The sequence below is a fragment of the Neofelis nebulosa genome, chromosome 10 (assembly GCF_028018385.1).
Source record: "Neofelis nebulosa isolate mNeoNeb1 chromosome 10, mNeoNeb1.pri, whole genome shotgun sequence".
In the NCBI taxonomy this organism is placed as follows: domain Eukaryota; kingdom Metazoa; phylum Chordata; class Mammalia; order Carnivora; family Felidae; genus Neofelis; species Neofelis nebulosa.
In genome coordinates, this window is record NC_080791.1 from 41,155,215 (window position 1) to 41,182,109 (window position 26,895).

General features: G+C 43.6%; 1 protein-coding gene across 5 annotated transcripts in view; it reads right to left on the reverse strand.

Moving 5' to 3' along the window:
* Nucleotides 1–26,007, reverse strand: part of FAT3 (FAT atypical cadherin 3) — a 672,953-nt gene extending 646,946 nt beyond the window's left edge. For 4 of the 5 annotated variants that reach the window (XM_058687506.1, XM_058687503.1, XM_058687504.1 and 1 more), the window contains exon 1: nucleotides 25,491–26,006. The gene's annotated coding sequence lies outside the window, so the exon portion shown is untranslated. Of the gene's footprint in view, nucleotides 1–25,490 lie in introns of all 5 variants that reach the window. The other variant, XM_058687507.1, reaches the window with a different exon arrangement.
* Nucleotides 26,008–26,895: the final 888 nt, after the last annotated feature.

Below are 26,895 nucleotides of genomic sequence, written 5' to 3' on the forward strand. Positions count from 1 at the left end.
CTCTCAAAAATAATGATGGATGTCAAGCACATGGTAAACTTTTCTGCACAGATTTAGTCGAAAGGTAAACTTGTATATATTCCAGCAAAACAGATAGGGTATTCATAACATCTGACAGCTACTCTAATAATCTTTCTCCAACATCCATTACCTTTCATATTTACATCTCTCCTTTGGCAATTCCAAACTGGAAGGAAAAGATGCGGAGGGTAATGCCATCTGCATGAGATATGAAATCTAGTGTGAGATGTGTTGATTCAAATACAAAAAAATGATACACTCTTCCAATTCGTTTTCTGTGATTTTCCAACTGATACAGCAGCATATGAGATATAAATCAAGCCATTCTTGTAAAAAAAGGAAAGCTTCAAAGACAAAGACAAATTTAAAACCTAGTCCCCTTTCCTGTAGGTAAAAAGAAAATGGTTGTATGGTAAGAGAGAGAGGAAAAGAAGAAAGGACCAGAGCGATGGGGAGAATCCAATTCTTTTGAAGCATGGGTCCTCTTGGGTGAAACCATTTTAACCATTTGTTGTAAACTCTTCTTAAATGTTCATTTGAATGCTATTCTTACTACATTTATTAAAGTTGTCATCTACATGAGCTTGAATTTTTTCATGGAATGGGATCCATCTTGTTTTTAGAAGGTAATCTGAAATCAGAAGCTTGAATATAAAGACAGAAGAGTCCAAATACTTTAGGACAGAAAGACTTCTTCAAAGAAGTCAGCTATAATAACGGACTCGAAGTTGATAGCAAATGTTCAGCAACACCTAATAACCAGTAACCGTTGGTAGACAGGAAGACTTACTCTCTCTTCTATAGCGGTGACTGGAAAATGACTCCCTTCTGATCTGGAAAGGACAGTCACAGAAGTTCAAGTTACCAACAGAAGGGTCCCCTATATGTCTAACTATTTCTTCATGCTTCTGCCAGGTAGAAACAATGAAGAGAGAGTGAAAATGTGTGGCGAATTGCTTCGGTAGTCACAGAAAGAGGTAGGTCACACCAAGCAATGGCGAAAGCAGACAAAATCGTGCAAAAATTAGGGGCCTTATAACAATCACAAGAGAAGGGGCGCCTGGGTGGCTCAGTCAGTTAAGCATCCAACTTTGACTCAGGTCATGATCTCATGGTTCGTGGATCAGAGTCCCGCATCGGGCTCTCTGTTGTCAGTGTGGAGCCCACTTCAGAACCACTGTCCCCCTCTCTCTGTCCCTCCCTCACTTGCTCTCTCTCTCAAAAATAAACATTACAAATATTTTTTTTAAAAAATCAAAATACAAGATAAGGTTTCGAGGCTCAACTAGGTAGCAAAGGTTAAGGCAGGTGGAGGAGTAGGTCTCTCTGCTGTGGCAAGAGCTTTCTCCTCTCCTACTTTCACCTTCCATGATTCCGAGGTCACTCTGCTGAACTACCCAACATACTCACCTCAATTCCAAACAACACAGCCTTCAACTCTCCTTCAAAGTCTAACTCCACAGCCACAGCCTGGTCTCTGTCATTCCTTGGAGATGCCCCATCTCTGAAACCAGTAAGAAATCCCAACATCTCTCATAATTTCCAATCTTCTCCAACCCCCTCACATCTCTCTCTAAACCTGTCCTTCATCTCTATCAGGACTTCAGCCTGTGACACAGGAGCCACTCTTACTTTCATTCCCTTGTACCCCTAGTTTTTCTTAATATTCCCATTCACGAGCATCTAAAATTCTATCACTCCATGTCATTCTGACCCATATCTTTAGCCAACCTGCCATTCTGAATAACCCCTCCATCCATTTTGTTTTCTACGGCCTCCTAGGCTGCCACTGACCAGAGGAGAGCTTCAGAGGAGAGTTTTGTATAACAGGGTGATGTACGTGCACTGATCAATGAGCTTCAACCCCAGTAGAGCCCTCAATGCTACCTGGCAAACTTGATACTTCGATTTGGCACACTCTGCCTCATTGTCTACTTCACTAATTTCCTTAAGATCCCTACTTTTCCCATAATCTCTTTACTCTAGCCTTCCAACTTCCCCAAAGGAACAGAGGTAGTCCTCTGGGAACGCTCTTAGTTTCCTTCCTCTGCATGGAGTGATCCTCACCCTCTCTTGTCTTAGAAGAACTTCCCCTTTTGCAGTCCAAGGTGCAATCCCTGCAAGGCTGGCTTAATCCCTTCCCATCTTGTGTCTTTTGAGAACTTTTCTTCATTAATTCTCCCCACTCTCCTGTATTTTCATCTGTTCCCTTTTCAATGCACCCTGCACAACTCCTGGGGCACCCTTTTCTTAGAAGACAGCAGGTGCCCAGGCTTCTGTTTCTACTGGCTCTTTCCTCTCCACCTCTAAATACACAGCAAAACCTTGGTTTGTGAGCATAATTCATTCTGCAAACATGCTTGTAATCCAAAGCATTTGTGTATCAAAGCAAATTTCCCCATAAGAAATAATAAGATTCCATTATTTCTTATTTATTTATGGGGAAATTTCTCATGATTCGTTCCACAACCCAAAAATATTCATATGAAAAAGATTATAACACTGTAGCATAATACAAATAAAGAAAATATAAAATATAAAGAAAAATAAACAAACTAACCTGCAGTTACCTTTGAAAACCTTCGTAGCTGCTGCGAGGAAGACCAGAGAGAAAAGGGTTATTGTGTAGGACGACTTTGACTATCATTGACAGAACCACTACTATTTGGCTCAGTGGACTCTATTTCTGCATGGGGACCATTGTACATGCCTGCACAGATGTTGACTGCAGCACAGTATTAATAAACTCTTGTCATATACTGTCTTTAATGTAACTGGCAATAAGGCAGCAGAGGAAAGGGTCTATATCTACAGGCAGTCTCACCTAGAATGAATCAAAGCATTCCTAAGCTTACCCTTGTATGGAAAAGCAAAGGACTGTCCATAGGTGCTTTAAAGTGACAAAAAAAAAATACACTAGTGCCAGTTGTGGGCACCTTCCAACGTTCTGAAAAATCACTGATTTCTGTCAAACACCGCAGCCTGAGACTGAGCATCTGAGCACGGGAGATGATCGCTCACAATCCCACAGTGAGAGAGAGAGAGGAACCATGGGCTCAGTTGTGATCATGTGACATTCAGCATCACGAACTACTCATATTGCAAGATACTGCTCATCTATCAAGTTAAAATTTATTAGAAATGTTTGTTCATCTTGCAGAACACTCGCAGAATAAGTTACCCGCAATCCAAGGTTTTACTGTACTCATTTTCCACTTATGTTCACACTAAAAAGAAAAAAAAAACAACAACAAAAAAAACACACACCTTCCCAGACCCAACTTTCTTCTTAGGCTTCATTCAGCTCCAACTCCTTCCTTTCCTCCACTGCCACAACTTGTTGAAAGAGTATTCCCAATATGTGGCCTCCACCTCTTCCCTCACTTCAGCCCACTGCCATCTGGCAGGCATCCCCCCTCCACCACTCCATTCAGCAGTCAGCATCACATCCTAACTGCCAAATCTAAGGGCCTTTTTCAGCAGCCAGCCACTGCTGCATCCGCGATTGCCCCGCAACAGAAGATGAGAGTGACTCGTGCTTTCATTCTTGAAAATCGGATTCCTTGGCTTTGTGGCTCCCCTCCCCTGGGTATCCCACCAGTACTCAGATTGCTCTTTCTCTGGTTCCTTTTCCTCTGCCCCAATCTTAAAATTGAACGACCTCAACTCTCACCAATTCTCACCCTAGAGCAGGGACTGCAAACCATCGCTGGCTTATGGGCCAAATGGGGCCAGTAGCATGTTTCTATAAAGTTTTGTTGAAACAGAGCTGCACCCCATTCATTTACATATCTCCTATGGCTGTTTTCAAGCTACCAAGGCAGAGGTGAGTAGTGGTAACAGAGACGGTATGCCCTCCACAGCCTCAAATACGTACCATCCCGTCCTTTACATAAAACATCTGCCGATACCTCTCTAGACAGTCTACATAGGGACTCCCAAAGTGTGGTCCCAGACCAGCAGCACTGACATTAGCTGGGAACGTGTTAGAAATATAGTCCTTGAGGTCCACCTGAAGCTTAATAAATGAGAAATAATGGAGGGAGGCAAAGGAATATATGTTTTACAAACCCTCCAAGTGACTGATGCTGAACTCCCGTTTAAGAACCACCGGTCCACATGATGACACTGGACAATCTCCAGGGCTTCAAGTACCACCCATGCATGAGATGGTGACTCTTGAAGCAAGCTCTACTGTGTTCGAAATTAGCATTTTCAACTACCTGATACCTCCACCTGGAGGCCCCTTCCTGTTCAGTCAACAAACCCTTTCTCTATATTATAGGATAAGCTATGATCTGTACAGGAGTCAAGGTGCCAGATAAAAATGTATATTATGCAATATTTGGGACACATTTATACTAAAGAATTGTTCACTGTTTATCTGAAATTCAAATTTAACTAGAGATCTGTATTTATTTATTCAATCTAGCAATGCTATGCACACCATATAGTGAACACGAAGGAGTTTTTACCCAGAGGTAGCAGAGTTCATTCAGGAAGCCAATGGTATAAACACAGTGAAAAACAATATGATCACCTCAAAATCTCACATTTCAAAAATCTCTCTCCCTCTTCTCATGTCAGTTAACAGCTGCAAAGTCTTTGGGGGCTGAGCTACTTCAAAAGCCTCTTCTAAGTACCCAGAAAAGGGGATTCTGACCCTGGCGTGGAACCGAGGGAAAAGTTGTATGGCAGACAGGAACATTCTAATCTAGTGTGTGTATAAGAAACAGTCTGCAATATGAATCACAATAGAATGATAAGAAAAACATTAAATATACATGGATGCTCATTTCTTTAAACTGTGATCTTTATCAACCTTTATATACACTGAGCAGTAACATGGTTGAAGTTTACTATTGAAAGGTATTTTAATAAAAATTGGGTCCATTTTTTAAAAAACGATACGTAGTAGAAAAGTTCATGGTTTGGAATCTGGACCTAAAATTAACGTCCTTGGCTCATGGTCCAGACCACAAACCAAAGCACTGAGGCTCATCTGGTAGTATTTTACCCCATTAGCCAGCCAAGATTCCAGGAAGAACTCTTCCACGTTGGGTCTGTGAACTCTGATGACAAAAGTGAGTGTAGAGTATTCTATTAACCAGCAACCTTTGTAACAAGAAAGTAGTCTTTTAAAACAATGAGTTGGGTAGGATGCAAAATGTCTGACCTACCAATTAAAAACAAAAAAAAAATTCTAACAGCTTACTAATTAGAAAAAAAAAAAAAAAGAAGAAGACAATTTCCTAAGACATAGAGCATGAACATTTTTATATCAAGACTTCCATCAGAGAACATTTCCATCTAACTCTGAGCAAACTCATTTTTAAAACTTTCTCCAAAATCCCCCAAAGAAAACTTACTGCTATTATAATTCACCCACGCTTGAACACAGTCCATGGAATCAACTGTGGTGATGGAAACAATGACAGCAGAGACAAATGAAATTCACACTTTCTCTCATTTTTGTTAATACATACTCTACCTCTGTCTCCTCTCCTCGTTTTAATCAATACTGGTTGAATTCAATTCAACCAGTCCTGCACTCAACATCTGGCTGAGGTGGAAAAAGGAAGACAAGAGCAAAAAGGCAGCTGCCAGGTACCAAGATAATCTGCAAATCGAATACCACTAACTACCCTTGACTTTAAATTCCAGCATTGTTTCAGTAAATCCAAATTTACAACTCAGAAATTATATTTGCTTCTCTGCAAAAGTATAACCTGTAAGGCTTTTTTAAGTGAAAAGACTTCATCACAAACCACACATTGTTTCTCAGAACACATCTACTAAATACAATAAGATTTCCTTCTACTACTTGTTCTGTGAATAAATAAGAATTGCCAGCATATATCAGAAGCATAAAGTTGAGAACCTTGGCTCTTCAAGTAGTAATTACTGGATAACAAGCCACCCTCGGCTCCTGTACCGGGATGTGCTACTGTGAACGGCGAGTCCTGCTTTCCGGGAGCTTACTGGAAGACTCAGGTCACAAACCAAGTCCCTGCTGACTTCAGAGAGGACACTTCTGTGCCCAAACCAGCAGAACACACCCACTACAGCAAAATCACTATCTACTCCTCAACGGTTGCCAGTAGGCCTTACCTCATCCTCACACCTTAAATTCCCTGAGGTCAAGAACAGTGTTATATTTATCTCCTTGACCCTCCTAGCAGCCAGCAAGAGGTCACAGGATAACAGGGTCTCCGTGAATACTTAAGAGCCAGTAAAGAAAAGGACAAGAGGTGGGAAACCACATAAAAGGGTGGTTCTAAGCCTTCCCTTTGAAGTTGCACTTAACTGGCCCTGCAAATACTGTTCCACTATTTTAACACTCATAGTTTTCTACTGCCCTTGATCAAAATCATAAGGAGTAATGCCTCTCTCAGCACAATTCAAGATAACCTGTCATTATCAGATGTCTGAGCAGTCCTTCACACCAGTAGGCAGTCAGATAAGGCACTTCTAGTCAGGTGCTGGTTTATAAAAGGCCAAAGGAGCATCTTTTAAAAATATCTGTATTTGATGCAATACCTTAATCCAGAGATACCTTCTTAATCCTTGAAAAGGGTCAAACCTCATTCTAGAATTCTCAGTACCAAAACACAAAGTTGCTCGAATCATCCCTTCCAGCAATGCCATCGTTTCAATTCTTAATGTGGAGGAGATCTTCCTTAATGAGTACGATCAATATTCTTCTCCATAGTTCCTAAGCCTCTACCCCAAGTGTAACGTGTTTCTCTTTAAGTCAGTGGTTATTTTAGCCAAAATCTCAGAACAAACTCAGTGTCTAAAGAGCACTGCATATGCAGGTGTGTAAAGAAAATCCACTGTACTGAAATAATCACTAAAAGAATAATTATGTAATGAGTTAACCATTTAAATATGGCCAGTTGTGGGGCGCCTAGGTGACTCATTAAGCTAATCGTCCAACTCTTGATTTTGGCTCGGGTCATAAACTGGCAGCACACAACCTGCTTGGGATCCTCTCTCTCTCTCTCTCTCTCTCTCTCTCTCTCTCTCTCTCTCTCTCTCTCTCTCTCTCCCCCCCCCCCCACCATCGGCCTCTCCCTGGCTTGCACGCACTCTCTCTTGCTCTCTCACTGTCTCAAAATAAATAAATAAACATTAAAAAATATATATGGCCAGTTGCTCAAACCACAAAAGGCTCATTCATAACTGCCATTATAAAAGAAATGGATATTTTTATAACCACATTAAAAAAAAAAAACAACCTAGCAAACTAGTGAGTTAAAAAAAAAAATCTTTTACCTGAGCAAATGAAACACCAGCAATAATCTGTACTCATTAGAGATAGCTGGTTCTTACTGAATTAAAATCAGGTTCCTCCACCTTCAGTAACTACTTACTATTAACACAGCTGTTAAATCAGATGAAATCAAATTTGAATTGCAGACAATTAATTTTAAAATAAGTATTACATGAACACTTAGCAGCACAGACCCCCATTTTCTACGAAATACCTGCAGGAACTTGTCCCAGATGCAAGTGAATAAAACATCTAACTAAAAATACAACATTTAACAGTGATAAAAATACTTGAGACAGCAAGGGAAACATCACAAACGAGCTTTTCCAACATGTCTTGGCATACAAACAAGCGTATCTTGCAAATATGAGTTACTAGATTTCCTGAGGTACCCACAGTGCAGAGGGGAGAAGCAAGGAGGTCCCTGAAATGAAAACGCACCCAGAGGGAGGAGCTGTTCAGCTCAGTGGCCTCAGAATAGCAGGTTCAAAGCCAGCAAGGAGTTAAACACCTAGGCTAGTTCTGTAATGAATGCTTAGTAAGTTTGGCCAACGAATATCAAGTAGATACCAGGGCTAGAGCTACTGCTAAAGGGATGACCTCCTTGAATCTCATTTGCATAGCAATGAGATGTCACAAAGGCATTAAGTCTGAAACTGCAATGCTGTTTCTAATCCATGCTTTATGTTGTTGTGACATTAAGCAAACTGCGTTTTAAAGTAAAACAGAAACGATTCCAGCAATTCAGGCGTGGGGGAGGGCGCGGGGAAGGGGGAACAAGTATAGATTATAAAACAGACTGGAAAGTAGCTGTGCAAAGAGCTACTAAGTCACTCTGGGAACAAAACCATCTGAAAACAACAACAACAACAACAACAACAACAACAGTAAAATAACAACTTTCAAGGATATTTCCAAAGTGAGACCAGGTAAGTAGGTTGCTGGTTTTTGTCAACTGATAGATGTTACTTGGGCCAAGAATAATGCATGTCTACTCACAACAGACAAAACATCAATAAAATGAGCCAAACTCTCTCATCAAAGTGTATCTGTTACAACAGCCTTAGGCTGTTGCCTATAATGATGCAAAAGCCTTCAGTTACAGTTTGGGGTCTGTTTTTGTTTTGTCTTATTTTGTTTTAAGGAATTGTGCTTGCAAGTATTATTATCGCTAGCTAACACTAAGAGAAATTGGGGGCTTTTTCCCTCTACCATTGAAGGAATGCAACTTCTTAATATACTGGATTAAATTACACATACAGCTGAGGCTGCAAAGAAAACAATGAAACAGAATTGAAATCAAGCGTTTGTGTTAAAGGATTTACAAAATGAAAAAGGCATTCAACAAAATCTTGAAGACTCAAGCTCTATCTATATTTTTTTTAAAAAGGGGGGGGGGGGGGGGACACGTGTCACCAGTTCATTTCTCTCCCAGAGTGCTACACACCAAATTCAAACCCAGTCACAGTGCAATTAAACAAAAACAAAATAAAACAAAAAACCTCCTCCCTGATGCCTTGAACATGCAAGTTACCCAGTTATGGTTGTTTCCCTGCATTAATTGCCAAAGAACATAGACATTTTTACTCATTTCTATCACAAAGACAGGCAAAATAAAGTTTTAGCTGCCTGTTACTCAAACTCCTGAACCACCTTTCCAAAGGCATAAAAGATAACTCTCTTATTTTGTGATTTTAAGAGAACCTCAAGTTGTTCACCAAACCATATGAATCTACTTCAGGCAATGAAATTAATATTTCAGTGAGTCTTCTTCCATGAAATAGGAAGCCTTTTAGTAATGACCTTGGACGGGATAATAGGAAAGGAGAGAAAAGCAGGGTCCAAAGCCAGAGGGTAATTGTGATTCAAAGACTCTTTTATGCAAATAAGACCCCTAATCATGCTAATGCAATTTTCTACATTTTATCTTCCATCTTTGTATTTACATTCAGCTGAGAAGCCAAAATCAGAAAAGAGCAGATTTCCGGCTTTTTGATCCAACCTGTCCTGTTCAAGAACAGCGCTGGAAACCCGCCTGACTGGCAGTCACTGGAAATCTGACAGCCCACTCCAAGAAATAACGTAACAGAACTTAGGACATCCCGACGACTATTCTGAAGTTAGTTCCAGCAAGTGGCAAATGACTCAGGCAGAGCATCGTAATAACATTTACTGAGCATTGGTTAACATTTCCATCTTCTTTTGTGTTATCAGACTTGCCTGGAAGGGAAAAGTCATTTCTAAGAAGGAGAATCCATATCGTTGCCATGACTCTCTGGATGCATTCAATTTGCTTCCTGCTGACCTAGGTACACACTCAACTTTTAAAAAATGAAACCATATTTGCCATGGACTGGCAGGTGTTTTCAGGGGGCAGCGTAGTCTTGAGAAGACTCCAAGCTTCCAGCAGGATCACTATGGGGTCACTGTAACTTTGAGTAAGGCTGGGACAGGCCAGGAACTCAGAGTTCCACCAGGGAGAGAAACAGCTGTCGGGTCAGCAGAGGAGTAAAGAGCACATGTTGTAAAAGCCATGTCACCTTGGTCAAGTCACTTACCAGCTCTGTGCCTCAATTTCTTCATCTATAGAGATAATAATAGTACTTGCCTTGGGGTGCCTGGGTGGCTCAGCTGGTTAAGCGTCTGACTCTAGATTTTGGTCCTGTCATGAGCTCAGGATTCAGGAGTTCGAGCCCTGCATCAGGCTCTGCACAGACAGTGAGGAGCCTGCTTGGGATTCTCGCTCTCGCTCTCTCTCTCTCTCTCTCTCTCTCTCTGTCCCTCCCCCACTTGCTCTCTCCCTCTCAAAATAAATAAGTAAACTTTATTTTTAAAAAAATAATAATGGCTCTTGCCTCATAGAGTTGTTGGGGATAAATGAGGTAATATGCATAAGCCTCTCCTCAATGTTAGTTATTAACAAATACAAAAACGCATGAAGGAACTGTAAATAAACAAATGTAAGTTACTAACATTGTCAAGAACTTCTTTTCAATACTCTATCGACTCAATGCTTACTGACCACCAGGAAGCCTGGAAGTGTTCTGTTTTTCAGGATTCTTTATCCACATTTTCCTTTTTTCAAGTTTCTCCCATACACTTGATTATCCCTACAGTAAAACTGGGATCATAAAACAGCCCTTTGTAGTTAACCATATGCATAGTATTTGTCATTGTCATCCGTATTATTACCCAAATAATGCAGGGCAATAAGGCTCTGGGCTTCTCCTCAAACTTGGATTAAGAGCAGTTACATCACTGGTCCTCAAGTTCCTGAATAAACGGGGAGTTTTAGCACCTTCCCATCTCTAACAGCCTAGGCCCTGGCAAATAAGCATGCAATGGAAGTAAAATCTCTACTTGCTATGGAAACAAAACTTCACAATAGGTTCCCCAGTCCCTCTTCCAATACACTTACCACCTCTGGTTCTCTCTACATGGAAATTCTAAGGATGTCCCAGAGGATATACTTGGAGCAACTTTTAGGTATATCAATTTTGATTAAAGATTTGGGGTAGAAAATTTAAGTATATTGATAACTAAGTGATTTAAAACATTATTTCACGTTGAAATAAAGACATTATGAACAGACTGTAAAAGTCACATAAATTGTTAGAAAAAATACTCGCCCTCAAAGAAATCTGACTGATATCTATGGTCTATCTTTGCACCCTACTACCAAGCTCTGAGAGTAGGAGACCATCCTCCTCTTTTAGTACAAGGATTTGTGTGGCTACATTTGAGGAACCCTGGTTGAGGACAAGAGCTGTGGGTTCCAATCCCGGTCTTGCCAATTAAGCTCCATGACCTTGGTTCAATTCCTAACCATATCTTTGTCGCCTATGAAATATTGATGCTAACATCCACCTGTTAGGACACAGTCAACGCTGGGATAAAAGTATATATACAAAAAGCCTGATGCAGTAGATGTTTACTAGATCTTAGCCATTTTCTTCTCCCCCTGACATTTCCCCTTTCCTATGGGTTATTTAGGATCTCAGATCATAATGATTCTTGGAACTCTACCAGCCACCACCTAGAACTTCACCCAAAGATGCTAAATCAGTCCAACATCGAAAATCTACGCATCTCATTCATTTATCCATTCAGCAAATATTCATGAAGCAAATGTTGTGTGGCAGGCACTGTCCATGAGTTCAAGGGTCCAGGAGGCAAGAAAGAGTGTGAAAATATACCGTTCCATCTAGGTCATCATTTCACAGATGAAGCGTTTTCCATGACAGCAAATGGCTACAAAGCCTTCTCAGCTGGGGGAAGGACAGAAGCCACTGACAAAACATGCTGGTGTCCCAGGTAATTCCAGCACAGTTTAATGTTCTCACCAGTGTTCACAAGGATACTGGGGTCCCAATTCAGTTCCCATCAGGGATATTAATAATAACCAAAAGCTATTAGTGAGGCCAAGAAAAAGAAATGAAAAGCCCCCAGACCCACACAAAGAAGAAGGCTTCCAGCAGCAAAGAGCCACCACGAAGAAACTGCTGGAACCTGGTCGCCAGTGATTCATCTCTGCAGCCTGCCCATTTACTCTCTTTCCAGTTCAGTGGTGACAGCGATCACACCATTTAGACTCAGCGCTCAGACTGCTCCGGACTGCCCAGAAATCTGCATGGAAGCAAAGGATCAAAATGCCTTTTCAACTAAAGAACTGTGAATTAACTCTCTGCCTTTTTAATTACTCTCAATTACTTTCCCACTATTTGTAAGGATTTTTTTTTTTTTTTTTTGCATAACAAAATCCAACTCTAATCAATATATGCAGTATATCCCAGCTGATTAGTGTAATTCTTGCTCCACCATGATGCTGGAGTTGTGCCAGCCTTACCTAGCACACAATTAAATGTCTGGTAATGCCTGCTGCTACCCAGCAGGCCTCATGAGTTAATAGGGAAAAAACGGGATTCACATTTGCCTCCACCAGCCCCTAAGTGCCCTCGCTCTCTCTCATCTGCTTGTAGACACGTACGTACAAAGTGTGCCTGGAGAAATAAAGGCCTGGAATAATCACACAAACCTAAAAGACACAGGAGCATAAGAAAAGGGTCTCCAAAGTCTAACTCGTCACCTTCTCATTTCAGTAAATCCTTCCAGAAATAAGATATCACTCTTCTCACCCTCTATTTCAATACTGAACTGTGAGAGCACATTCTAAGTGTGGAAAGGATTCAAGAATCTAGGCCCACCTATATGCAATATTATGAATTATGTTCAGTGTACCTTCAAGCCAATTTTCAATAAACACAAATCACTTAATAAGAAATTAAGAGCATTACACACTTCTCATGCTCCCGTGGATTTGGCGTTAATGAGATTTTGTTTGTTAAGCTCACAGAATGACAAAGTGTCTAAAAGACAGACACGGCCTTTTCCAATTTCCATTCATTCAAGAAATAGTAATTGAGCATTTTTTATATGTGACAATCCCAAAACACACACCTGTTCACCTGCTGATTTTACCAGCCTGCCCCTCAAATAATGCTTTACTGCAATATAACAGGGGGAAAAAACAAAAACAAAAAGTAGGTATTTGGAATTTATTTATTTATTTATTTATTTATTTATTTATTTATTTTAATGTAATTTTTTTAATGTTTATTTATTTTTAAGACAGAGGGAGACAGAGCACGAGTGGGGGAGGGGCAGAGAGAGACAGAGACACAGAATCTGAAACAGTCTCCAGGCTCTGAGCTGTAAGCACAGAGCCCTATGCGGGGCTCAAACTCATGAACTGTGAGATCATGACCTGAGCCAAAGTCAGACGCTCAACTGACTGAGACACCCAGGTGCCCCGGTACTTGAAATTTAACAAGACTTGCATTTTAATCTATTTTATTACTATGTGCCAGGTAATTTCATACATTCATTTATACACACTATGTGCCTGACACTGTAAATCCAATGCTTTAAAGCAAGATTCTCTTGCCCACAAAGGTCAGAACTGAGTAAACAGTACCCTTGGGAACCTTCATGTCTCAGTATACACCAGAATAGTGTGTTAACTGTAGTTTAGTATAACAATATTTATAGCACATGACTTGATTTTTTAGCACAATATTTATAGCACATGACTTGATATAGCAAATGACTTGATTTTTTAAATATAAATTAGAAAGACTCCAAGGATCCCTGTAATAACAACATTCTTATATATGTATGTATTTTATGCTTTTCTAAGACAGAAAAGGCTCAAAACTGAAATGTGCTCACACCTCCCAGTGTATTTTACCTTTGTGAACATTAATTTCCATGCGTATGTATCATTACGTAAAAATTCCTCTATCAAGACCTCCTTGAAAACAAAGTGGTGCTACTGAAAGGTGACCAGTATCTGGATGTATCTAACATGCCTTTTTGGTGTATTTGCCACACTCATTAAAAACATACAGGAAAGAGGGGCACCTGGGTGGCTTGGGCAGTTGAGCAGCAGATTCTTGGTTTCAGCTCAGGTAATGATCTCACAGTTTGTGGGTTCGAGCACCGTATCAGTCTCCATGCTCACAGTGCTCTCTCACCCTCTCTCTCTCTCTGCCACTGCTGTGTACACTCTCTCTCTCTCAATATAAAGACAGGAGAGGGGAGGGGAGGAGAGGAAAGAAGAGGAGGGAAGGGAAGGGAAGAGAGACAAGAGAGACAGACACAGGAAAGAGCCACAGCTTTGACAGGTCAGCCAACCAAGAACCTGGGTGTCTATGCCTGGACGATCTTTCTTTTCAGTAGAAAATGTGGACCTCAAACATATATGGACCTCAAACATCCAGCAATAATAAGAGTGGGGGTTAAAGACTATGTTATGCTCCTCAGCCCAGGGAATGATGGTATATAGTGGGGAAGAGATACCACCACAGGTAATTTCATCACAAGGCAGACGGTATTAGGTGCCACAACAGTAATACAAACTGTAGTGGGGACCTGAGTGCAGAGATGTGGAAAAGCAATACAGGAGGTAAGGTTTAATCCAATCTGCAAGATGGCAGTGGGCTCACAGGGCTCCGACTAGTGACTACACGGGTTGGGCAGGGTGGGCACATATAAAGGGGCCGACAAGCACCAAGGAGAGCACAAGGTAAGAAGGCGGACAGTAGAAAGTTACAAGCCCTGAGCAACAAGGGGATACTTTTCTGGACGTTGCAAAGTCTGGGACAAGGAGTGATCCTTATTTCGTATCTTCATGAAACAGCTGATACTATCAGAAGTGTAATACTGGGTAGGAATGGCCCCAGAACTCTTCAGCTTACCATTTCCTCAACCTCTCCATAAATGAGGTGGGCTTTTCTATCCTAACTCTGTCCCATTCTTCTCTTGTCCCTCTGGCTTCTCATTGGATCCCTCACCTCAAAGTAGTGCTGAAGGAAAAGGTCACACTATAATTTTCAGACCGTCACATATTTGAAATAAAATATACTTCTCATACGTGGACACTCCTGCCTCCAAGGAATTTGATATACAAAAATTTAAAGTAAAAAAAAAGGCAAATTAAGGAGAAACAAAATGTTCATATAAGATAATGTGCCCCAGGATCTGCTTAAATAGTGAGTTTTCCCTAATTGAATGCATTTAAAATGTGATTTGCTTTGAAAAATATGATTTGCACTCATGTTTAAAAACGTATCTATTGTATAAGAGCAATCTAGGCTTATTCACCTTGATTATTATAATAACCACTGATGAGCTGTAGGAAAATGGCATATCTCATAAAATACCTGTATCTCCCTCTCTCTCTTTGAAGAGGGAGTATAATATGTTATTAATCCTACCTACTTAACAGAAATATAGAGAGTATAAACTGAACAGACTGTGTGCACTACTGAATAAAACTTGGCTATAAAGTGACGAACATAAATAATTACCCAGACAGAAATCTACACCTTCCAAAGGAAAAGAAGATTATCCAATTATTGGATAATTCAGGAAGATCTAGGAAATTGATTCGGCAATATAATATGTTTTCATCTTACACTCCCCAATCAATTGCCTACATTGCATAATTTCCTCATTGTGGGAGTTGCCTTCTGAATGTAAATGAGGGATTATGTCTCATTGTTAATCCAGGTTGTTCCAAGCAGATGAGGTCACTTCAACCTAATAAAAGATGCTGTGTGGTCTTTCTGACTTAGAGCACCCATGTGTTCTGTCCATTTCTGGGCCTACCTGGGTAAACATCATCTAGTTGAGAAAGCCAACTTTTCAAGGGTCAGGCACCACACTTTTTTAAATATGCTTCAGACAAAATCAGTCCCAGGTCATTAGAGCACTCAATACATTCTTGCCAACAACAGTGTGGACTTGAAGAACTGACATAGGCCTTCAGAAAGACTAACAGCGTAACGTGTACTTAGATCACCCAGACAACGAATGCGCTGCTACATCTACAAGAAAGATGGAATGACAGGGTATTTTTAAGCTCCTAGTTACAGAAATGTACCTAGGAAGACAAGGAATTAAGCAATCTTATGAAACTAGCTGTTCACATTAAGACCATTACAAGAGACAGCTAAAATTAAACTTGTAAACAGGTAGTGACAAATCCTCAAGGATTTGGTGAGCTGTGTTTCTCGCATCTTCCCTTGTTAACATTCCCAAGTTATTTCTTTACTAATTGTGATACTTGCAAGCATTTATAATTATCAAATGCAGTTCCAAAAGAAATATATCCTACAAGTATATTTAAAAAGAAATGGGGCACCAGGGTGGCTCAGTCAGTTGAGTGTCTTACTCCTGATTTCGGCTCAGGTCATGATCCCAGCATCATGGGATTGAGCCCCACATCAGGCCCCACCTGAGCATGGAGCCTGTTTGAGACTCTCTCTCCCTCTGTCTCTCTCTCTCTCTCTCTCTCTCTCTCTACCCCACTCCCCCGCTTGCGTGTGTACTCTCTCTCCCTCTCATAATAAAAAAGTAAATTAAAAAAAAAAACAATTCCCAATCTCTTATATGATTAGAAACTTTTCCATGCCAACAATCTGGAGTAAAGATCATTTTACCAGTAACCCATCAACCATAAAACTGAAAAGCACACTGAGAAATGTAGGTTGTAAACTCTGCAATCAGATAAATACAATGAAGGACTAACAGTTACAAAGAAGAAATTAATCTCACACACTACTTTTAAACTGCTAGAGCAAAAATTCCACTATTAGTTTCACTTCCCATTCCTTGTTTTTCATAGGTACAAAGCCCTGCCTGATGTTTTGGTGACACTTCATAATGTTAGAAAATATCATGGGCTCACTCCATGGGGATGGGTATCAATGGGAGAAGCGAAATCATCCTAATCAGTTGCAAAGTCAAAAAAAAGCACACATCACTGAAGTCAAGAAGCACAAAATGGCAAATGATCAAGTTCCAACAGCTAAAAAGATCCAAGACATTATGAGCTTTTAATGAGTGAAACATGCCATGAGAAAGAGACCTTCTGTCAATAAATCCAAATCCTGGTTCACTAATTAAACCATCTACTACAGTGTCTGAATATGTAGACACCAGACTTCAACATTTCTTAATTATATTCAATTCCAGGCATATTTTTCCATTTAATTGACATTCTGAAATGCCTTTACAGTCCTATCAGATAGGTACCAAATTCTCAAAGGAGATTACTACACACTTCTGAAATCTGATTCATCTGATTGAAACTGTTATTATGAAACTTTTTTTTTTTTGGAAATGTAGAAACGATGCACACCCCACTGTGTCCATAACTCTAGCAACATTAAGGTCATCTATCTGTATGTGGCTCACTTTCCTGTGTACATTTCTTTCCACTAAGAGTCTCTACACCCAGGCTAATCTTATGAAACCGTAGCCATAAACCCTGGCCTGGCATGGAACTATAACCACATGAATCACACAACACTCTCCTCAACCAATCACAGAACCAACTGCCATCATTTGGCCACCACTTAGAGCCAAACACAACATTTTAAACTGCAGCTTTAGAAACAGATTTCAGATGCCCAAAATAGTTTTTTTCAGATGTCCAAACTATTAATCATACACTTAGAGACTTAAAAAAATCAACAAAATGTCATTTGTAATAGATGGTCTAGGTTTCAGAAAAGATCAACGTACCCCTCTACCACTTCTTCCAAGATATAATCTACTGGGGTGCCTAGGTGGCTCAGTTGGTTGAGTGTCCGACCCTTGTTTTCAGCCGGGGTCATCATCTCATGGCTTCATGGGTGTGAGCCCCACATCAGGCTCTGTGCTGGTGGTGCAGAGCCTGCTTGGGGTTCTCTCTCTCTGCCCTTCTCCAACTTGCACTATCTTTGTCTCTCTCAAAATAAATAAGTAAACTTAAAAAAAAAAAAAAGATACAGTCTCATTCTGCCTTTGAAGAACAACACACACACACACGTGGGCACACACACACCATGTTTATCTGGTAGAAAAAAATGATATTTACACTGTCATTAAGCACATTTGCCACTAGATTTAATCTGTATTATCTGGCATGCTTTCAGATGTTCATAAGTGTTAAGTAATGTTCAGCGATATTTAGTAGCATTAATAATTTGGGGTTTCTTTCAAAATGTGAAACATAATCTCTGCTCCATCGTGCTCACTTTTTAACCTTCCCCGGTCCTGAAAGGCTATAATTTTTATCAGATTATTTGGAATTTCATCTAGTTGAAGTCCTGAAGTTACAATTAAACTTCCAGTTAACCTTTCATATCTGTGCCTCATTCAACGGCCGGGCTTATCTCTGACATCTCAACAAAAGAAAAGAAATAAAGAATAACGGAAATATTATCTGCAACTGCCCTGCGAAGTACAGATATCAGCAAGTCATGCTGAACATCCAAGGCTCTAGCCTTTTCACTCACGTTCTGGAAGCCAGCATTAGCATGCATACTATTTACCTTTTTTTTTTTTTTTTTTTTTAATGTTATAAAGTGAGTAACAGAGCTGAATGCTGAATTCCTAAAGAACAGAACACCTCAGAGTTCTCTGTGCCAAAGCTAACTCTGAGATTCCTAACAAAGCCTCAGAGGAAAACAGAGAACTAAGAATATGCCAAGTACATCAGCCTGTAGGAATGAAGTTTCTTCCGAGCATGTGCCAGGAGCATGCCTGCTAAACTTGGTAGGTTTCCTTCAACCTCCCACATTAAAAATGTTTGTTCCTTAGGTGTACACATCTTTAGCCACAAGTAGACTGTAAGTTCCTGGAGGACATGATTCATTTTTTTTATTTTAATGCAACGCATCTCTTGTAATCCCTACAAATAAAAAGAGAATTGAGCAAACATCAATGGATTACATTAAATTCATTCCCTGAATTCAGAAGTACATAAAAGCAGACCCCAGAGCCAGAGTCCAATATGGAAGGAGGAAGAATTTTTATTCCTGGAGATGTGTGAAGCCTTCGAAATGTCATTTATCAGCTCCTGGATCAGCTGTGATTACCATCCGGAGAAGGAACTGAGACAAAGCATAGTGAAATGGAGGATAAACCCACATTAGCAACAGGAGTGTTACCCACGGGCAAACTGGGAACCAAAACATTGTGGAGGGTGGAGGCCCTGAACCTCTAGCTACTTCCTTCAGGGCCAGGCCTGCTCCACTTCTGCTCAGCATAGATTCTCAGGGGCTACATTCCCAGCAGGAGAATGAAGACCACAAGTGTTCTTGGTTTTCATTCAAATTCCCTGAGGTCCAGGAGCTCTGGCCAAGAGTCGAACTCCATACCTGAGACACAACCTTTAGAGTGGAGTTTCTCCAGGGAGGCTACCCCATGAAATCTGCTGGGAGGCTGTAAAAGATACTGATGCCTGGACCCTACCCCTAGAGATTCTGATTTAAATGGCCTGCATGCAGCTTGTGCACAGTGGTTGTCAGAGCTTTTGGGGGATTCTAAAGTGCAGTCAAGGCTGAGAACTGCTTTAGGACTACTTTGGGGAGCGCTGGGTGGTGTGAGAGGCCTCAAGGAGTCACCTAGGAATAATAATAGGTAGTGCCATAAACAACCCATTAAATTTTATGAAAACAGCAAAAATGAATGGTTCTTTAAAGGGTCTCCTAAAAGGTAGCTTATTTACATGGATACTTTTTAGATACTGCCAATAGTCCACTAAAAATCCCAGAATTGGTGATACAACCACTAGAGAGCCCGTGTGTGTATATGCAGAAGAGGAAGTGGGGGCATGCCCATGCACCTGCAGGCAGGTTCCCAGACACAATTAAAACACCTAAGGGTCCTCTCTGAAGTTGAGGGGGGGCCACAAAATAATGAAGAAAAGGGCCTGAATAAATTCCCAGTACCTTCCCAAAATACTGAATAACATTCCAACAGCCTATTTGACCTATTCTGTTAGTATGCTCTTCCAGAGAAGGAGCCCTGTCCTAAAGAAATGAAAGAATTAATTTTGTAATATCTTGCCCATATTAGGCTTCACTAAGAATTACTAAATTGGATTATATTCACTTTATATTCCTCCTAAAAGTTTACTTCAGCTCATATTAATCTCTCCCTCGTCCTCTAGGACCCTGTTCAGTGACACTCTTTTGTCAATTAACAAACATGGCCATGTGTTGATTTCTAGTTTGCATACATGGGTATCTATCCTTTGGAGTCAAAGGCTATATTTTACTTTTACGAAGGATATATCTGAATCCTGCCCACTGCCTTGTAAAGGGAGGTAGATTGAGTAAATATACTGAAAAGAAAGTTAAAACAAATGTATTTTTTAATGTTTATTTATTTTGAGACAGAGTTCAAGCGGGGGAGGGGCAAAGAAAGAGAAAGAGAGAGGGAGAGAGAGAGAGAGAGAGAGAGAGTGCCAAGCAGGCTGCCCACTGTCAGCACGAGCCCCCACAAACATGGGGCTGATCTCAGGAACTTCAGGATCCTCAGATCATGACCTGAACCAAAATCAAGACTCAGACGCAAAAGAAATGAACTTTTTGAAGAGAGAAAAGAAAAAAAGAAAAAGAAAATAGGAAAAAGAAAAAAGAAAAGTGAAGGAAAAATAAAGGAAAGGACTTTAAATTCTATGTGACTTCACAGAATAAACACAAAGGGGTAAAATATAAGATATATAAGAGCAAAAGTTAATTAAACAAATTTCCTTTATTAAATAGAGGCTGTCATCCAGTCTGGGAAGCCTGAAAGTTCAAAAAGGTGAAATACCAAAATCTCTTCTAGGTCCCTCTCAATGTCCCCTGCAAGACTTTTCTGCCCAGACAAGGCAACACTCTCATAAAACATAATCTAAGGGAGGACAATCCCGCAACCCTCCCCAGGCCTCCTCCCAGGCCTGTAAAATCACACACATCCACCCAGTGAGGGAAGTAACACACTTTGATTATACAAGGAGTTAGATCATTCCGTCTTGAAATGTGTTCTCTATTTTCTCTGACCAGCATCATGCCAGTAAATCCATTCTCAAATTCCGACCCTTCTATTTCATACAAATATATCTCAATCCTAGAACAAGCTAAAATGAAGACTAACCTGGGAGTGCCATTCCAATCCAGAGCCACTAGAATGGTCATTTGTCACTGTTACACGTAACTGACAGACTATTTTGGTAGACCAGAAACTGGCTGGAAGCCACTAGACAAGTGTCAAATATGTTCTCAGTAAATTCAACTTGTGGCATTACACTGAATCTTTTTATTTTTATTCCTTTAAGGAAAGGCAAGCTGTCCTAAAATTATTAGAAATTTTAGGAAGAAAGAAAGAAATTTGGGGAAAAGGAGGCAATGTAAACAAAGAAAGAGAAGAGCTTTATTAAAGAAGTAGATATTCTTCAACTGACTGAAAATCAGTGAGTTTAAGAAGCTTGTAGAATGAAATTGGCCAAACCTAGAAAAGATATGTACCCTCAAGGTCTTTGCCCAGGAAGTCACCTAAGCAGCAAGTATCTATCAAAAGGACAAACACAAAACAAAGACCCAACACCCATAACTGGGCAGAAAAATGCTCATAATGATATCTTCAACATTTAGAGACTGAAAACTATTTCAGAAAATTTAATCAATACGCAAAGCAATATACACATGTTTCTTCCTTTAACACTTTTAACATTAGTGGAAATCAGGGGCTCTCTTCTCTGCAGGAAGGACTGGACAGGAGACAAGCCCCTCCTTCTAGGTCTGTCACATCCCTTCTTTTAAATTTCTATTCCTCCTTGGTGTTTCTCACAATCAGCAAAGACAAAGATTCATCAATAGCCCTTCCCCAGCAATCAAAGGAAATCAATCCAAATGGCCCAGCCCACCTGATCCCATCAGATGATCCCCACTCAAAGCTCCTGCCCAAGAAGGAGCCTAAGAATGACCCACAATGGAAGAAATCAAACACCCCAAATACTATCCTTTCCCTCTTGGCCCAGAGGTAAAGCCCACCCACTAGTTAACCGGACAGATGTGGGGTATCATCGAATGCCACACCCAACTCCACAAATGGTCCTATTTGCATTGTGAGCTATAAATATAGCAGCACAACACAACAAGAGCCACTGGGAGCACTCCTAGGACCAGCTGGTAATGACTAAATTTTCTCTCCTCACCAATAATTGCCTACTTCTTTCTATTTGACATAATTCATCAGCCAGATTACAGCAGGTCATTCTGCAGCATATGAAGAAAGCAAGGATAACATAACCTGACACATCAAAATGTTCTTCTGTGAGCAGCCTGAAGAGCTGCCGCTTTACAAAAAGCTGTGAGCTGGCAAAATAACCATAGAGCATACAGGTCAGTGGGCATCCACCCTGCTTATTGCTACTCATTTCATTTCTGAGGAGCTCAGCATAACTGTAATTGCTAGTTAACAGATACACTGGGTCCTATTTAAAAGAATTCCCAAAATGACTCCGCCAAGAACCAAAATAAATAAAATGTGGGAGAAAAAAGCGGGGTGGGGGGCTGACAGCCAGTCACTGGTCAACAAACACTGGCTGTGAAAATCCTGCAGCTACAAGAGATGGACCCAGCCCAGCAGCGACTGATTTCTAATCTCTGAGCCAGCTGCCTGCCGTTCACGTGGAGTTCTCTGTGTGGTTAAGATATGAAGACATTATAACTGGACAGTTCTGGGAACTTTCTCATCCCAGTGCACTGTGCATAGAAACTGGCCCCAGCAGTATTCATTGTCTAAGTTACAAAAAGACAACCACAAGGATTCATGATTAAATATCAGCATTCGGTTTAATTCTAAGAGACAACTTTTCTCCTTGTAAAATGTTAAAAAACCCTTCCCCCACCGGAATCCTATGGGGGGGGGGGGGGAAGGCACATCAAAGCTAAAGTTATTATGCATTTTTTGTCTTTGTCTCTTGGCGCCCTGGTTTTCTTGGCTGTTCTTTATTCTCTCGATGCTTAACTGCTCCAATTTAGGAATAAGAGAAAAGGAAAGAGAAAGAAAGAAAGAAAGAAAGAAAGAAAGAAAGAAAGAAAGAAAGAAAGAAAGAAAGAAAGAAAGAAAGAAAGAAAAGAAAAGAAAAGAAAAGAAAAGAAAAGAAAAGAAAAGAAAAGAAAAGAAAAGAAAAGAAAAGAAAAGAAAAGAAAAGAAAAGAAAAAAAAAAAGAAAGAAAGAAAGAAAGAAAGAAAGGAAAAGAAAGGCAAGCAGAAGCAGTTGGCTCTGTGCAATTTCCAGGATTCTGCAGAATCTCCATCTCTCAATCTCTTCTCCCCCTTTCTTTCACCTCCAGCCCCTCCCTCCCTACGCTTCTCAGATTCAAATCTTCACGTCACAAACCATAACATCATTTAAGCATTTGGTAAACGTTAAGAGAAGTTCAGTGCCTGAAGGTAGGGCCAAAATCTGGGCTCTCTTTGATCGACACCGGTAAGGGGGCACCTCAGTCCTCAATTCCTAGATGGCGGGCTTCCCCGTTCCACCACCTGAACTTGCCGCCTGGATCACAGGCAAAGTCGTCTGCAGTCTTTCTGGCTGGTTCTCAGTCTCCGCATCTATTTTAACTCGGCCTGGGCGCAGAGAATCTAATCCTAGCAACAAAGCCAGAAGCACAAATCCACCGTGATGAACTGGTCGGCCTGCTCCCCCGCCCCCTTCCTCCCACCGCCCGCGACTCGCCTTTGAAAAAACAAGCGTTGGGGCCAGAAAATTAATACGTCCGAAGCTAGGAAGAGAAAAGCGACGGAATACAAAGTGGCCAGGAACGTTCTGGGTTTCGTGTTTATGTGTATTTTCTTAACCAAGGACCCTCCGATGTGAACCCGGGCTGGTCAAGCCCTCGGTGGGAGCACCGAGCAGCCCCCAGCGCTGAGGAGACAGCTCGCCCCCCGCCCCTTCTCCCGTCTGGCTGGGGCCGGGGTGAGTGGGGGAGGTTCGCGCGGGTTCGTCTGACACTTGTAAATGGAAGTGGGATCCAACTTGGAAAACAAACGCGCCGGAGTCTGGGGGCGGGGAGGAGCCGGAGGAGGGCCGGGGAGGAGAAAAGAGTCTTCAATCATTTGCGCGGTCCGCGCTTCCCTTCCTCCCGCCGGGGCTGCTGCAGGTTCGCCCAAACCAGAAGCGGAGTCCCGGTCAGCGCGCGGCGGCGGGAGACCGGGCTGGGGACCAAGGCGAGCCGAGTTCGCCAGGCGCCGGCCGCCACCGCCACTACCGACCACCGCCGCCGACCGCCCACGCTCCGGGCCGCAGGCGCCTCTCCCGCCGGGAAGCCTCTCGTAGCCCCCCCAAAGGCGACCTCACCCGGTCACCGCAGCCTCGCTCTCTCCTCATATCCATTCAGGGAATCCTTCCACTGCCTAGTTGGCCCCCATTATTGCGAGGAGCTGCAGCCGCAGAATGCCGCCACCACCACCACACACACACGTCCGGGGCGCCCCCCTTTCCTCTTGTCGCAGGCTCCCCTAGAGGCTCCCCCAGCTCTCAGACAAACTCCCGCCACCCCCGCATCTCAGCCCCAAGCGCGCCGCCGCCCACGACAGCGGAGCAGGGGAAACTGCACAATAAAAGTTGCTTTCCGCGAAGCCTAATCGAGGTCAATGTTTAACCATTTTGGAAAACACGCGCGACAAAAGTCAGCGGGAGAGAGGAGGGAGGACTAGCCCACGGCCCCGCTAAAAATACCCGGGCTCGCAGCCCTGCGCACGCCCGGGGGCCTGATGCACTTTAGCTCAGCGACCCCCACTGGCGGAATCCTGGCGCGCATGGCGCGCCGCGCGAAGACAGTCCCGGCCGTCGTCTCCGCCGCCTCGCGGCCGCTCCCCTCCGCCCCTACCCCGGCCCCCTCACCCACTCTCGTCCTGGTTTAGGGGACCGTCCACACCAGCCCGGCAAGGGGCCCCCAGCGCGGAGCTGGCGCGCCGTCGCGTTCCAGCCTGCCGACCCAGGGAAGGAGGCAACGCACCCCCAGTACCCTTAGACCCGCGCAGCTTTCTTTTCAAAGACAAGCAACCTTCACGCGTGCAAGCCCGCCCGCCCGCCCGCCAAAAAGCATGCACTCTCCCCAGGCGCTCTGTTTCCCTCTCCCTGTGAAGGTAGCAGGAAAAATCCTCCCACCCAGCCACTCTGTTAAAAAGCTGTCGCCCTAGTCCGAAAGCCGCTGCCTTTCATAACATTTCACCCTGCCCACTACCCCCCGCAAGCCGGAGTCAAGCGTGGAGCCGACCTGTGAACTGTCCAAGAAACCCCTTCCTCTCCCCGGAGAAAGTGGAGTCTGAGCGCACACACACACACACCCCGCCCCCCGGCTCCGCACTGCACCTTGCCAAGCAACGACCCAACTTGGCCTCCGGGTCGCCCAAGTACATCCATCGGCATCTGAACCTCCCCACTGCGCCCGAAAGCTACCGGCTAACTAATAGGCTAGCCGCCTGGATCCTCTCATCCATCCACCTGCAACCGGCAGCCGGGTCTTGGGGGACTCAGGGATAGGTGCACCGATCCGCAAGCCCCCTCGCGGCCCTCCCCAAATCCTCACCCCCAAACTTAGCCAACTCTCCATGCCAACCTCCCGGCTACTGCCGCAGGACCGAACCTCTCTTCCCTCCTGGCGGCGGCAGCGGCGGCGGCTCGGAGCCGTGCCGAGGCAGGAACTTTACAAGGTGAAAAGTTTCCCCCACGCGCTCCACCGGCTCTCGCCTCCCCGAGCCCACCTCGCAGCCCATTTGCACCCTGTAGTTGGAGCTTGCTCCCGGAGGCGCGCTTCAGCCGGTGCACCCGGCAGCCAAATAATCACACTAAAATCCCCACGCACCCTTGCCTGCGCCGGCGATCCACGGCTCCACTAGGCGCTGCCTCCGTGGTCTTCCGCTCCGAGCGCTCCAGCCCAGAGCGAGCCGGCCACCCGGCCGCCGCCGCCGCCGCCGCAGTGCCCGCCGCGCGCGCTCTGGGACTGGAGCCGCGGGCAGAGGCGCTAGGCGTTCGGGGGGCTCGCTGGCGGAGGAGGGGAGCCGGGAGGAGGAGAGCAGCAGCGGGAGGAGGGGGACGGGGCGCGAGTTCCCAATCCGAAGCCCAGATCACAGCGCAGCCTGCCGGGAGCAGTGCCGGCTCTCCTGTCTGCTCCGTGCCGCCGCCGCCGCCCCGCCGCCGCTACTGCTCGCCGCCTCGCTGCTCCCAGCTCCCCATCACGGCCGACGCCGACGCACAGCCAAGCCCCTCTCTCGTCGCCCCCTCTCGCTTTTCTCTAGCTGTCTCCTCCTCCCAAACCGCGAGCGAAAAGGGCGAAGGGGAAAGAAGCCTCGGCGTCCGGGCTGACTCGCGATCTCGGAGCGCCGCGCAGGGGGGAGAGGGGGCGGGCGGGGAGGGGGCTGTGGGAGAGGCACGGCGAGCTGGAGGGCGCTCCCGGCGCAGGGCCTGGAAGCTGGACTAATTTTAGAGCTCGAGTCTTCCCCCACCAGTCTCTCGGGGCTCGAGGAGAACACCAACGTGCCTCCCTGCTTCGCCTGGAGCGTGGTGCCGGCTTCGGGGAGAGCACACACACCGCTTTCAGCCCGATCAGTGGCCCAGCCAGGCGCGGGGATGGAGCTCACCATACTCAGAGGGCAGATGGGGAAACTGAGGCACAAGGAGGTTACAATGGCTTATCTAAGATCCCAAAGTTAGTTTGTAACGTGAGGATTAAACCATCAAAGGTTGTGCCTCTTGATTCCAAATGTGCTTCCCAGACAGGGCTCCTACTTACTACTTTGCACCTTTTTGAATCCTGGGGTCCTCTGATTCCCTGTGGAGAAGCGAGTAGGATTGGACTAAAAAGGTAACGAGGAGCACTCTTTAACCTCCTTCTCTGACTCCAAAGCGTTTATCAACATTTTTGTCGAACAGAAAAAGTACTTTGAAGAGAATGAGTGATTGATCTGGGGCTTGAGTTGCAACTCAACCTGCCAGTACGCCTGTTCCAGTAACTTCTGCGCCCGCACCTCTCCTAGTACTCCCAGACCACATCCACACGTCCACGCGCAGCTGCCCTGGAGCCCAAGCTCTCCCGCTCTGTGTATCCTCGCACTTCTGCCTTTCTTCCCCTGAAAGCAGAGAGGCAGTCTTAGCACCAGCCTCCCCTCCCCACCTACTCCCCCACACCCACAGCAATGCACATCTGTCCCTAAAGCAGCACACCAGCAGGCGAGTTGCCTCAGATGCTCTCTCCCAGGCGATTTCTCAAC